The sequence below is a fragment of the Aethina tumida genome, chromosome 3, assembly GCF_024364675.1.
Source record: "Aethina tumida isolate Nest 87 chromosome 3, icAetTumi1.1, whole genome shotgun sequence".
In the NCBI taxonomy this organism is placed as follows: Eukaryota; Metazoa; Arthropoda; class Insecta; order Coleoptera; family Nitidulidae; genus Aethina; species Aethina tumida.
The window spans coordinates 13,158,872-13,171,615 of NC_065437.1; the positions used below are offsets into that span (position 1 = coordinate 13,158,872).

The following is a 12,744-nucleotide window of genomic DNA, read 5'->3' on the forward strand; positions in this document are numbered from 1 at the left end:
CAATGCGAAAAAGATGTGATAGAAAAAAATGAATGTTACTAATAAATTTTTAAAGCTAAATACAAAATTTTAAAAATATTAAAAATATTATTCATTATAATATTGCCCTTAATCCAAAATACACATCCCAGAAATGGAAATTTGTGAAAATTATAAATGGCGTAGAAAACAGTATAAAAAAATTATTAATTTTACTAAACAGGAAAAAAGTTGGTGACATTGGAAGTTATATTAATAAATATAAAAGACATTAAAAATCTGATACTAGAATAAAACAAAAAAATATATTACATTTTATAAAGGCCAGGGGTGGATAAGAATACCGATCACCCCCAGAGAGCCCGATACGGACTCATAATTTCAGGAAATGTTGGTACTCATAAGATACTTCGATGCTGCAACTTTCAGATCTTTATCTATTACCATTTCTGATTAAATAAAAAAATACTGAAAATCAGTAAAAATTGTTATTCTCAGCACTCTCAGGCTATTTTCTTAATTTTGATTTTTAACCCCGTTACGTTAACGATAAAAATATGAAACTATTTTTTTTTTTTGAATTCATCATTCATGAAATTATGAGTTTCGTAAATTTTTCAAAACGGTACGTCACATTGAAAAAAAATTAATAATCGGCTTTTTGCTCAAAAGTCGATTTTTTTATGATTTAACTAATGAAAATTTCCTTTAACTTTAAAGTTCGGTATTTTATTATTTCAAGAGTTAAATCATAAAAAGAAATCGGCGTTTGAGCAAAAAAACTTATTTTAATTTTTTTCAATGTGTAAAAAATGCCTGAAGCTCATAATTTCATCGAAATCACATTTTTATCGTTATCGTAACATGGTTAAAATCAAAATTAAGAAAATAAATTCGTTTTTTAAGGTACTTCTGAACAGATATAGCTCTTATTTTTTTTCTTAGAATCATGCCCCAAAACATATCCGGTATTTAGATAACAGATAAAGATCTGACACTTGCAGCATCGAAGTATCTTATGAGTACCAACATTTCCTGAAATTATGAAACCGATACCTTTCTAGGGTCGATGTATACTGAAAATATTACAAAACATTAATAAATGTAATATTGATCTTAATTAAAAAGACACATCATAAATTAGTAATTTGGTAAAAAGAGTAGTTGTAAAAATTATTATGAAAACTTGTAAAATATCAATACACATAATATATAAAAGTTTCATAAATGTTAAATACAAAAATTATTTTATTGGATAATTTAAACAAAGAAAAAATTGTAAATAATAGATATGTTATTAAAATATAAACACTATAAAAATCTATGTATATTATAAAATATAAAAACAAGAAAAAAATACATTTTACAAATAAATCTCTATAATATTAAAAAATTAAGAAAATGTATAATTTTTATTCTAATGAATTTATTTTCCTTTTCCATTTTTTCCAATTTTATTAGCAATTCAAGTGGACCGTAATTTCGGAATCCCGTCAAATTCGAACAATCTTTCAATTATCTTCATATCGCATCGGATACCTACTATAACATCTTTATGGCCGATCATAAGAGGAAACGGAGGGAGCATTAAGCAAACTCCGCCGTTGATCCGGTCTACGGAAGCGGTTCCAGATCCGATAAACTCGGTGTGTGCGGAATCCGGACTCCGGAATAATCGCCGCCGAAATGGACTTACCAGATAACGAATTGACTCGTTTAGTTCCTGTCCTTTTCGCATCTCACAATTAAAGTAATCAATCTTGACAAAATTGTACATCTATTTATCATTCTTTAATTTATCATCAACTTTCCGTTACAGTTTTAGACCTACAAAAATAATTAACATCATTTACACATTAAGTTACTGATAATGATGGATTAAATAAAACTTATTTATAAATGGTTCCTGAAAAGATTGTGAATGAAAATAAATATGATTCAGTGCGCTTGATCAATTTCAAATTGGACAGATGCAAATGGATCTGATTTATTTATAAAACCCATCAACAAATTAGTTCGAGTCTGGTTTCTATCGGTTGTAATTAGTCAGTGTTTAAAGTTCTAGATTGTCGTTTTTCTTGGAGGCATGGCGGTATATGTTTCAAAATTTTAATGATGCCTTTCAATTTTTGTTGTTGTTTAGTCTTTCTAAAAAAATATTGTTTCTATTATATATAATACAACATACGTAAAAACTATTTAATTGAGTTAGTCCATAAAAATATTTATTTGTTTTACACCAACTTTTATTCCTTTAATCTTTTTTTCTTTAATTTATTTTTACTGCAGTTAAACGATTGTGAACATCAATAAATATTAAATCTACTAAGACCCCATGTTCATAAACTGGAGATGTAATCGAAGTCCCGATGCATCAAAAAGAGATCAGAATCAGTGTATGCATCGTTTGTGCCCAATCTGACACGGAAACTCTCGTATAAGTCATTAGGAACGGGTCATCGAGGACCAAAGTCATTTAGACGATGCATCAGCAATTTCATCCTTTGCACATGTACACTCTAACTATTCAGTTATCGAGAATGGAAACCCGGAATTACAGATGACTCAAAGCAGGGAAATTACTATATTCAATAGTTTCGCTAACTTCATAGACGAGAGTGGCTTAATATACATACAAAGACATAATAAAGACATGAACTATATTTGAGTCGATTGTCCGTTAATTAAGTGTGCGATTCGTTCCAATCTTTCAGGAAACGTTCGCCCAATCGAACCAGTATCGCTAATTAAGTCGTCTTTTAGTCGCACGTCCAGATCAACCGGATATTTCGACTGGGAACGTGTTTATGACGAGATTAATGAGGATGCGAAGACGGGACAAGGTTAAAACTTAAGAGAATAACTAACCCGATGTGAACCCGGTCGAAATTTAATGAGTTTGTCAGAAATTTTAACGGGGTTTTCTCAAACCGACGTGCCGACAGCATTTCCTTACCTAAATTGTCACCTTTTATGGGGGACGTCGCTGATTAATAAATAATGAGATTTTGTTAATAGACAAATGTAAATAAATCGATTTTCATAAAGAATAACTTGACTTCGGTTATTATTAAATGTACTATGAAAAGACAACATTTATATTATCATCTTTTTAAATTAAAGTAAAGTAGCAAGCTTAAATTTCTGTGTTTGTAAAACAAAAATTTAAATGAAGTATAATTTAAAGAAATTTTCTAATTACTTTTATTTGTTTGCACAAATATTTAAATAAATAAACTTCAGTCCTTTAAATCTGTTTGTTTTATTCAAATATTAATTTGCCTTTTTTGAAAAATAAATACAAATAAAATTATAAAAACCCGTTTTTATGAAAAGTATTTAGAGTTATTTAGTGTAAAAGCAAAATTAAAATAAAAATGTTGTCCTAAATTTAATAAAAAATATTTATTCCGACTCATATAAAAAACTAAAACATAAATGAAAAAATAATAGATTGTGACTTCAAATAAAAAACATTCGGTTGGATTTCGCACTTTCAAACAATTTAATTGCATAGTACAGTCAACATTTTTTTAATAAAAACATTATTTAAAAACACAAGATGATGGTTTTCAATAAAATTAAAAAAATATATTTGTTTTGAACTATTTTTTTAATGCACAATATTTATATATATTATATATAATATATATATATATATATATATAATCCGCTTTTAAATATAAAAATCCAGACATTGATTTATTCGATGTTAAAGCCACAATGAGACGCAGTACAAATTACAAAAAAATGTGTCTAAATACACAATTTTTTTAATATATTCAATAATTTTTAAAAATGTATTAATTAAGTGATATTAGTAATAAATACAGGTATGTTCTTTATTTAATTATTATTTTTTTATTTTTAATTCTAAAATTCATTTTTATTAAATTGTAATAATTTTCCAATAAAAATAATTTTGAAATTCTATTTTTTAATAATTAATAAATTTTTTATGTATTGAACATGATTTTTAATAAAAAAAGTCTAATTTTATTCAATTTAAATTGAATTAAAAATTCATTTAAAAAAAAAAAATAATGTAGAAGTCAATATAAAAGTAACAGTAATAACCAAACGAATACATAGGCCATTTTTTATTTATCGTTTAATTGGTTTTTCGGTTTCAAATTTACGACCATTTAAAATACTTATGTTTTAATTAGAAAATCCGAGATTAAATGTAAATATGCTGGCTTTGATTTATTCGTTTTTAAAGCCACAATCAGTGGCAATAAAGAAAAAATAAAAAAATGTATCCGCTAAAAATACACTATATTTTAAAAAATACGTATTTGTATTAAATTGAAATAATTTTGAAAAATAATTTAATTAAATTTTAAATAATATTTTTTTAAAACAAGTTTATTTAGCTATAAAAAATTAAACAAAAAAGGTTGAATATAATTTTATATTACATTGTAATCATTTTGGAACAAAAATAATTTAAAAAATCTACTTTTTATTCATTAATATTAATATTTTACGCCTTAAAAATGATTTTTTATAAAAACAGATAAAACAAGCCTATTTTCATTCATTAAAAAAACATATTTTCATATTTAATTAATGTAATTTTCCAACAAAAGTAATTCGAAAGACCATATTGTCATAAATTATGTTCCATTTCATATAAAAATAATATAGAAAATCAATGAAAAAATAAAAGTTGCTAATTGGAAAAAAAAAGTAATCGCAATTAGGTTCCACACATCTGCTCAACGATATAATTGAACAGTAATTGTCAAGTGGAAGTCAAAATTTAGTGCCTTAAAAAGTAATTTGATTCTGGACTATCCCCATTTTTTTATATTTAATTATTTCCGGTTTAAAATTTACCACTACTTAAAAAATACTTAATACTTTAATTGGAAAATCCCCGATTAAAAATGAAAATCCGGACATTGATTTATTCGTTTTTAAAGTCGCAACGAGACGCGATAAAGACAACGTAAAAAATGTGTCCATTAAAATTACACAGGAATAAAATATGCACCGAATTTCAAACGGGCTAAAACGATTTTATAATTCATAAATATTCAACGACACGTGTAAATTAGAGCTAGTTCGAAACTGTTGTTTTATTTTTATTTTTTGTATTTATATTTCGGCGACTAGTTAATAATTTAACTGGCGAATTCGAATACGTTTGGGAGCCGATCGAATTAAATTATTTCGCTTGTAATCGTAAAAAAATGAAATATTCACGTGAAATGTCGGATTATATGTGCGTTTTGTGACGACTGTACGTGATCGATTTTATTGTTATTCGTATGGAAACATGTTTATCAAACATTCCGTTCATTCGTTATTAACAATTTTTTCGCAGAAATATCATTAAATTATTTTAATGATGCATTTTATTTCCCTTTGCTTTAATTAGTTATTAAACGAAATTACATTGGAAAATTTGTACGATCCAATTTCGTTATCCCGACACCTGAAATATATTCAAAATCCGGCGATTATCGGATGAATTTGCTGCACAAAAAATAAATGGCGTTTTAGTTAGTTATATAGGCGATACGATTTGCAAATGGGAAGTAATAACCTGTACACAACACAATAATGGTTCGCGTTCCGAGTCGGAAATAAGCCGTTGTCATTTATAAGTCATTTAATGGGTACTTTTACGACCGGTCCGACGTTTTCGGGTCCAACTAGTCGGTTGTAAATTTTATTTTTAGTGGTCGCGCCGAGAGTGCGGTTATGGTCAATAAGCCGTTCGGGTTAAATGAAAAATGCCACAATATCACTGAATTAAAACCCACAGCCGCAACAGGATCATTACTTTGACATAAATAAGACTTGTCATCACTACTACAACAGAAAGATTTATTTAATGAAAATCAGTTATAACATTCAGGATTACTTTTGTTGGTAACATGTAAAATGGAGTTGCATTAAACTATGATAAAGTTGCAACTCGAATCGACAAAGTTCCATAATAAACTATATAATTTAATGTTAACTGTTGGGAATTTTAGTTTGGATAAGGTTTTATATTAAACATTATGCTCTAATAGTTTAACTTGGACTAAATTTAACTTTAAACAAAATGGCAACTGTAGTTAAACTGTAAAATTATCTCTTATTAACCTTGCAGAAACTAACTAAACTTTTTTTCTTAATTAAGAAACTTACTTGATGATTACTTTTCACTAAAAATAAATTGTTTTAAGAAAAATATTTATACATATTTAAAAAATCAAAAATTTTTTCCCCGAATTATCTTATTAATTTCCAGTAAAATGAAATTGGATTTCACACTTCTGTCCAAACAAAATTAATTTATTTAAAATCGATAGTGGATATTTTGCACCGAAAAAGTAATCTGATTCTGGTTTATGCACATTTTTTATTTTTTATTTGTCGTTTAATTGGTTTTTTGATTTAAAATTTACGACAATTTAAAATACTTATGTTTTAATTGGAAAATCCGCGTTTAAATATAAAAATCATTTATTCGATTTTAAAGCCACAATGAGACGGAGTACAGATTACAAAAAGAATGTATCCACTAAATAACATAATTTTTTTAATATATACACTATCGCTCATATGTAGAGCAACTTTAGAAATTTACATTTTTCTTGATAAAAATGTACGTTTAAATATCCATATTATTGATATTGATTGATCTTCATTGATTTTGGTAGCTTGTCAATATAATCGTTCGAAATTTCTTTCGAGTGATTTTGAACTTCTCCGTAGAGTTCTTTCATATTTGACAGTCTTTTTGCAGGGATTTTCTGATCAATTTCTTCTCAAAGGTTTTCCATTGGATTGAGGTCTGGGTTTTGTGCTGGCCAAGGCATGACACGTACTCTTTGAAAAGCGAACCATTCTCTACCTAACTTAGGCGTATGCGTTTTCTACCTCTTTTGGGAACTCCTTCCAGTGTATTCCTTCTGTTAAAATTGTAAGTTGTCCTTGAAATGATCGATTTGTTTAAATTTTAATCTACTGCAATTTTACTGTTTTTCACCATTTCGGAACATTTCTACAATTTGTTGTTTAATTTATATAGTTAAATGGACTCTTCTAGGCATTGTTAGCGAGTCGGGCACAGAAATAAATTTTAAAATCAATTGTATTGAATATAGAGTTTGGTTGCTTTACTTATGAACCCTGCCCAAAATAAAATGTTGTATAAAAACTACGTAAATAAAGATATCTGTATATAAATTGAAGTACGAAATGTTTAGACACTTAATAATTATGAAAGTAACTTAAAATAAAAAGAATTGTTCTTTTAATAAAATGATTATGTTTTTTAATTTGTTGCTCTACATATGAGCAATAGTTACTGTTAATATTTACTATAAGAGGGTCTCTTTAATGTATATAGTTGTTGAAAATGAAACTTCCTGATTATCAGATAGATAATCAAGTCTGCCCGTTTTAATAAAAAGAACTGATAATGTGTCATATTTTTCATTACTCATATCAGGTTTATTACGAAAGCTTCATAAAAAGTTTGGGCATGAATTTTAATGGTAACATTTCGTTTTCATGTATTTACACACTCTAGCTTTTGTCAACAATTATTTCTTATTCATAGGTTCTCAAAATGGAAATAATATTTTTTTTATAGAATTTTTTATGTTATTAAAAATTTAGTATTGCTGTTAGCTTATTTATCTAAAATTGAAATTAATAAGTAGAACAACATTAATATCAACAAATCACGTTGGGAAAGTTTTATTACCAACAGTTCTATTAAAGTCTATTATAGCCAATACTTTGTATATATGAATTTAAAAATTCATTTTACATATTTTAAAAGGAAACTTTATTTGTCGCAGAAAGCGTTTTAAAATCTACAACCAAATGCTTTTATATTTAAAGTAGTTTAGAAACATGTTGACTTGTTGAATACTGCTTTTCACACTCTCGAGAATTTCTACTTTTACTAACAATGTTCATGTTAAATGTCAATGTCAAACAAATTAGCCACAACCTAAATGCAAACTTTATATTCTCTTTCTAGAAAGTTGCCATCACAAATTAAATTAACTCGAAGTGTTTTTGCACTTGTGTTTAATGGTTCAAAATAAATCTTTTAATAGAAATATTTTTTAACGGACAACTATAAAAAGACGCCGAAGAAACCGAAGGATGAGATTATAATAATTAATCTGTTCCATTTTAATCTGTTTGTTTTCAACTGAAAACTTTAAAATGAAAATACGAATTTAACAGACAACCTTTGACCGAGTAAACAACAATTTACTTCCGCTTAAAAAGACCCGATTCGAAATCAATAAAGCACACAAAATCAAATAGATTTTGTGAACTCAAACCAAACAAACAAAAAGGACTAAATTAAATCTGAAACATCGTAAAAATAGAAATCGATCGGATTAAAAAAAAAAAGAAAAAAAATTGGGAAATTTTTAAGCACACTTTCACTTAACATCGTTAAGATTTCGCAGGTCTGGAACCGTTTTAATCCGGATTTATCGAGAGACAATCAAAGTTTTTGATGCGGTGCCGCACTTAATGTTCCGGAACTCCATTTTCGACTTAAGGAATAACCTTAATTTATTTTATCGGAGTAAATTCCCATTTAGATTTGCGTCCCGGGTCATTTTTTTGAGGATCAGCCATAAATTCCCGTCTGGGAAATATTTTTGGTGGAAAAAATGCGGTGAAACAAAACTGGAGTTGGAGCTTTTTCGTCGACTGACAAACGATAAGTGGAGGTGTAAGTGTTTTAAGCGCGGTGCAATTAAATCGGATTGCATCGCGCTTTATAAATGTGAGCGTCGCGACGCCCCATCGCTTTGATATTCGAATGCGAGACGGGATTTACGGTTGCAGTCGCTGATTTTGATGCCTGTTTAAATATGCGATTATGCATAGTTTCAGTTTATTAAGTCCTTAATGGCCACCAGTGCATTTGGAAAAATACGCTCACTCGTGTCTAAAACAAATAAACGCTTGTCACAAATATAAAACAATTGGGGTAAAAATGGCAGTTTAAAATTTGGAGTTGGAGATGAAGATAAAATTTATGAAATCGATATATCGCAGATAGAATGGGTCTCCTGTCTATTGTTTTTGTTCGGTCCCGTTCGCGAAATTGGAAACTCCATCCGGACCAAAGTGAATAGTTGTGTTCGGAAAGAACTCCGGCGTGCGATTATTAAATATTGACGGCGCGTTTAGTTTCAGGACGAGACGGGATCCGGGTCCAAAAATTCGAACACGTGGTAAGTCATTTATGTGATAATCTTTCTTTCATAAGATACATATATATTTTAAATTTTGCAATTAATTCGAAAATAATATTTTATATCAAAACTATGTTTACTAAAATTTATTTATTAAAATACGTTTATTAAAAATATATTATATTAATAATTTTATAAATTACATGAAAAAGAAAATTAATATTAATTAAAATATGTAAGTATTAATTTATCGTTTTTAATATTTTTTGTGCACAACAAATTTTCACGAGAAAACTAGAAAAAACTTTTTGTTACATACAAAGTCTCTTTTTTATCTTTGGGCTTTTATAATTTTTTGTTTTAAAGAAATAGACTTATTATTTAGAAATGCATATTTGGTTAAATATTTTTATTTATTAATAATCGATTTTTGTAAAAAACAAATAAAAAAATATTTATACACAATAATTGATTCCTTTGGTCTCACACCAATTTTTTAAAAAATACAGAAATTGACAGTTAATAAAAAATAATTTACACAAAAATACTCTATTAAAAAATCAGAAATAGTTTTTTAGCTAAATAAATATTTTTATGTATTAACAATCGAGTATTAAAGTTATTTAAGTTAAGTTGTTAACTCCTTTTGTTTCGTAGCGTTACCTTGCTATTATGTGTTTATTATCTATTAAAAAAATCAAAATCTTTATTAAAAATATTACATTAATATTAATTAAAATATGAATTATTAATTTGTCGTTATTAATATTTGTGCACAACAAATTTTCACAAGAAAACTGGAAAATAAACTTTTCTGTAGTCATTTCTTCCGCAAATTCAAAATAGTTTTTTTATTATATATTTTATATTATACAAAGTCTTTTTAAAATACTTTGTCAAAATTTGGGAGCATGCATGTCCAATAATAAAGAAAGTCTAAATATTTTTAATTTCTTTTATATATTTATGTAACTTTTGGTCAAATCGTGTTTACATTTGGTTTGTATTATCCTAAAATACATCCCTACAATTTAATGTAATAAACTTTTTTCATATTGTTACAGTGGAGTAGATTTTGAGAGGTTATTCTCTGTTTCTCGACTTATTTTCTACGTCTCTGAATACTTTTTAAAACTTTTTTATACTTTCATATACTTGTGCAAATTGATTGATTGATACATTGATTTAGACAACCATTTTTTAAGATATTTCCGATTTAATGTTCACATTAATTTTCTTCAAACTGAAATATCTTGAAAACTGAAAATCTTTTAACATTTTCATCATTCAAAACTTGATTATAAGATAGGTTCTCCTTCTTTCTTTGTCATTGAGGTTAGTATCTCAATAAGTAAGATTATATAAGTATAATTTGGCGAATTAGAAATGAATTCTAGTCCAGCTCTTAACATAGCAAGCAGACTTATCTCTATCCGAAATCTTGATCTAATAAAAACTTAAAACTTTAAATGATAATAGCACTTCATTTCAATATATTATTATTTCTCAGAAATTTTCTTTCTAAAACATAAAAAAATATTTCTTTAAAGATCATCAATTCCGTAAGCTGTTGTAAAATGGTAAAGAATTTGTGCATAAATTAAATGTCTTCTATCTTGGTTGTCATTTGAGGCTGTTGGTCCTGATAATTTTGGAAACAATGGAGGTGATATTTATATAAAAATTGTTAAGAAATTACTTCATTTAAAGCTACTATGCTAATATGTCCTTAAAAATACAATTGCTGCACTCACCTAGGTTCCTTCCTTCCAAATTTAGGAGCTGAAAATGATGAATAAGGTAAATATGTTCACTACAATTTAACAAATTAGGAAATGGGACATCAGGACAATTGGCAAAGAGCATTATTGCTGGACAGCTACACCAGAAACTGGTTGCATGAAGTATAGACAAATTAAAATAAACTTTTATCAAAACAAACCGGATCATAACTCATTATTATCACATTATTTTATGCTGTAAGTTGTAACGTCATTGGAAAATTCTGTAAACTTAAGTAATTTCATTTTTTAATCCCATAAATTAATAATATTTTCTAACCAGAAATGTACAATTCATTTATTCCACTCCACCTTAATTTCTCCGCTCCACACCTGATTTATGAACGGTTATGAATTAATTAAGCCTGAACCTCTCCAGATTCATCCTAGTTACTCAAAAACACAGGTGGAACTTTAAGAAAAGCCGTAAATTCCGTTTTATACAGTTCAAACGGAACGAATAACAAAAAATCCACAACATTTCGCACGAACATTTGATTTATGAAGCGCCGCCCCAAATAAATTCGCTCGCCAAACAAATTAAATCGGCTTTTGACAGACGAAAAATGAAATCGGTTCGTGCGCGTTATATTTGGATTTTTGCAGTTTCGGGAACATCTGCATTAATTATGTTTTTCCTGCGTCATTTCCCCGGTACAGGTGTTCGAATTTATGATTATTGGCGTTTGCCGTAAAAGTCTTGCGTTGCGCTTTTACGGTTATTAAATAAAGGCGGCGGTCACAATTGGGGAAATGAAACGACACAAACTAAATAAATTTCGGGGGGACGAAAAGTAAACCGTCGCAGACTAAAAATAATTTTTATCGTTTTGCCTCCGAAGTTGGGGACGTTAATTTTGAACGAGACCGGTTTTATCGTTCAATTTTACCTTTGGTGTGTTTTTATCGGTTCAGTTTTATTAAATTGTAAAAGTAACTTAATTATTTCTATTAGTTCTTTTATTAGTAGCATGTAGATTTATTTTATGAATTTTTTATACAACGAGGAAACATTTTCTAGAAATTTTTTTTACTGAAAACAGCAAAGAGAAAAATTATAGCCTTTAAGTTTAAGTGAAATGAATGAGTCGTTTATGTAGTAGTATGAAGTCTGCAATTTATTTCACATATAAATTTCATAAATGCTTCATTACATTTCACTTTTAATAAAAAGAGCACAGTGATTAAAGCTTTTATGAAACAAATTATAATTATTTTTAATAACCTGTCCTTATATTTTATTCGCAAATGAAACAAAAAAAAAATTAATTAAAATTTATTTTAGTTTTTTTAATAAAAATTTATATCAGGCAATATTAAATTTATAATGGAAGAAAACAATAAATAAAAACAATAATTTATTTAGAATATTAAATTTATATAAAAACCTAAGAATTAAAATTTTTTAAATTTTGATTTGATATATTTAAAATAAAGCAAAACAAATTTATGCAAATATATACTGTAATAAGAGCTAGAAAACCGTTATTTAATGACTTCGTGGGAGAATTTTCAGACTACCACTTTGTTTAGATTCTCACGAATTTGCATATGTTAATCGTAAAATCGTACAAAATTTATTTTAAAATATACTTATCTTAATCCTTAGTTGATTTTTAATATGTGTGATTTCTTTTTCCAACCCTTATCCAGTGTCAGAGTGTGGTCGCACAGTGGGTTCGAAGTTTAAATGGTTGGACTTCTACGTGTCTTTATGTAGAACTAATTAATAAAATATTCAAAAATTAAATTAAATTAATTAATTTTAAATGATTGAAAATTTTTGTAAGTACAATGGTTTT

General features: G+C 27.2%; 1 protein-coding gene across 3 annotated transcripts in view; it reads left to right on the top strand.

Annotated features, from left to right (window-relative positions):
• The window catches only part of LOC109595304 (putative tyramine receptor 2), a 110,061-nt gene that overhangs the window by 51,413 nt on the left and 45,904 nt on the right, over window positions 1-12,744 (top strand). The window contains exon 3 of one of the 3 annotated variants that reach the window (XM_049965498.1): window positions 9,157-9,200. The exons of the other annotated variants lie outside the window; for them this stretch is intronic. The gene's annotated coding sequence lies outside the window, so the exon portion shown is untranslated. The remainder of the gene's footprint in view (window positions 1-9,156; window positions 9,201-12,744) is intronic. 3 annotated transcript variants of the gene reach the window in all.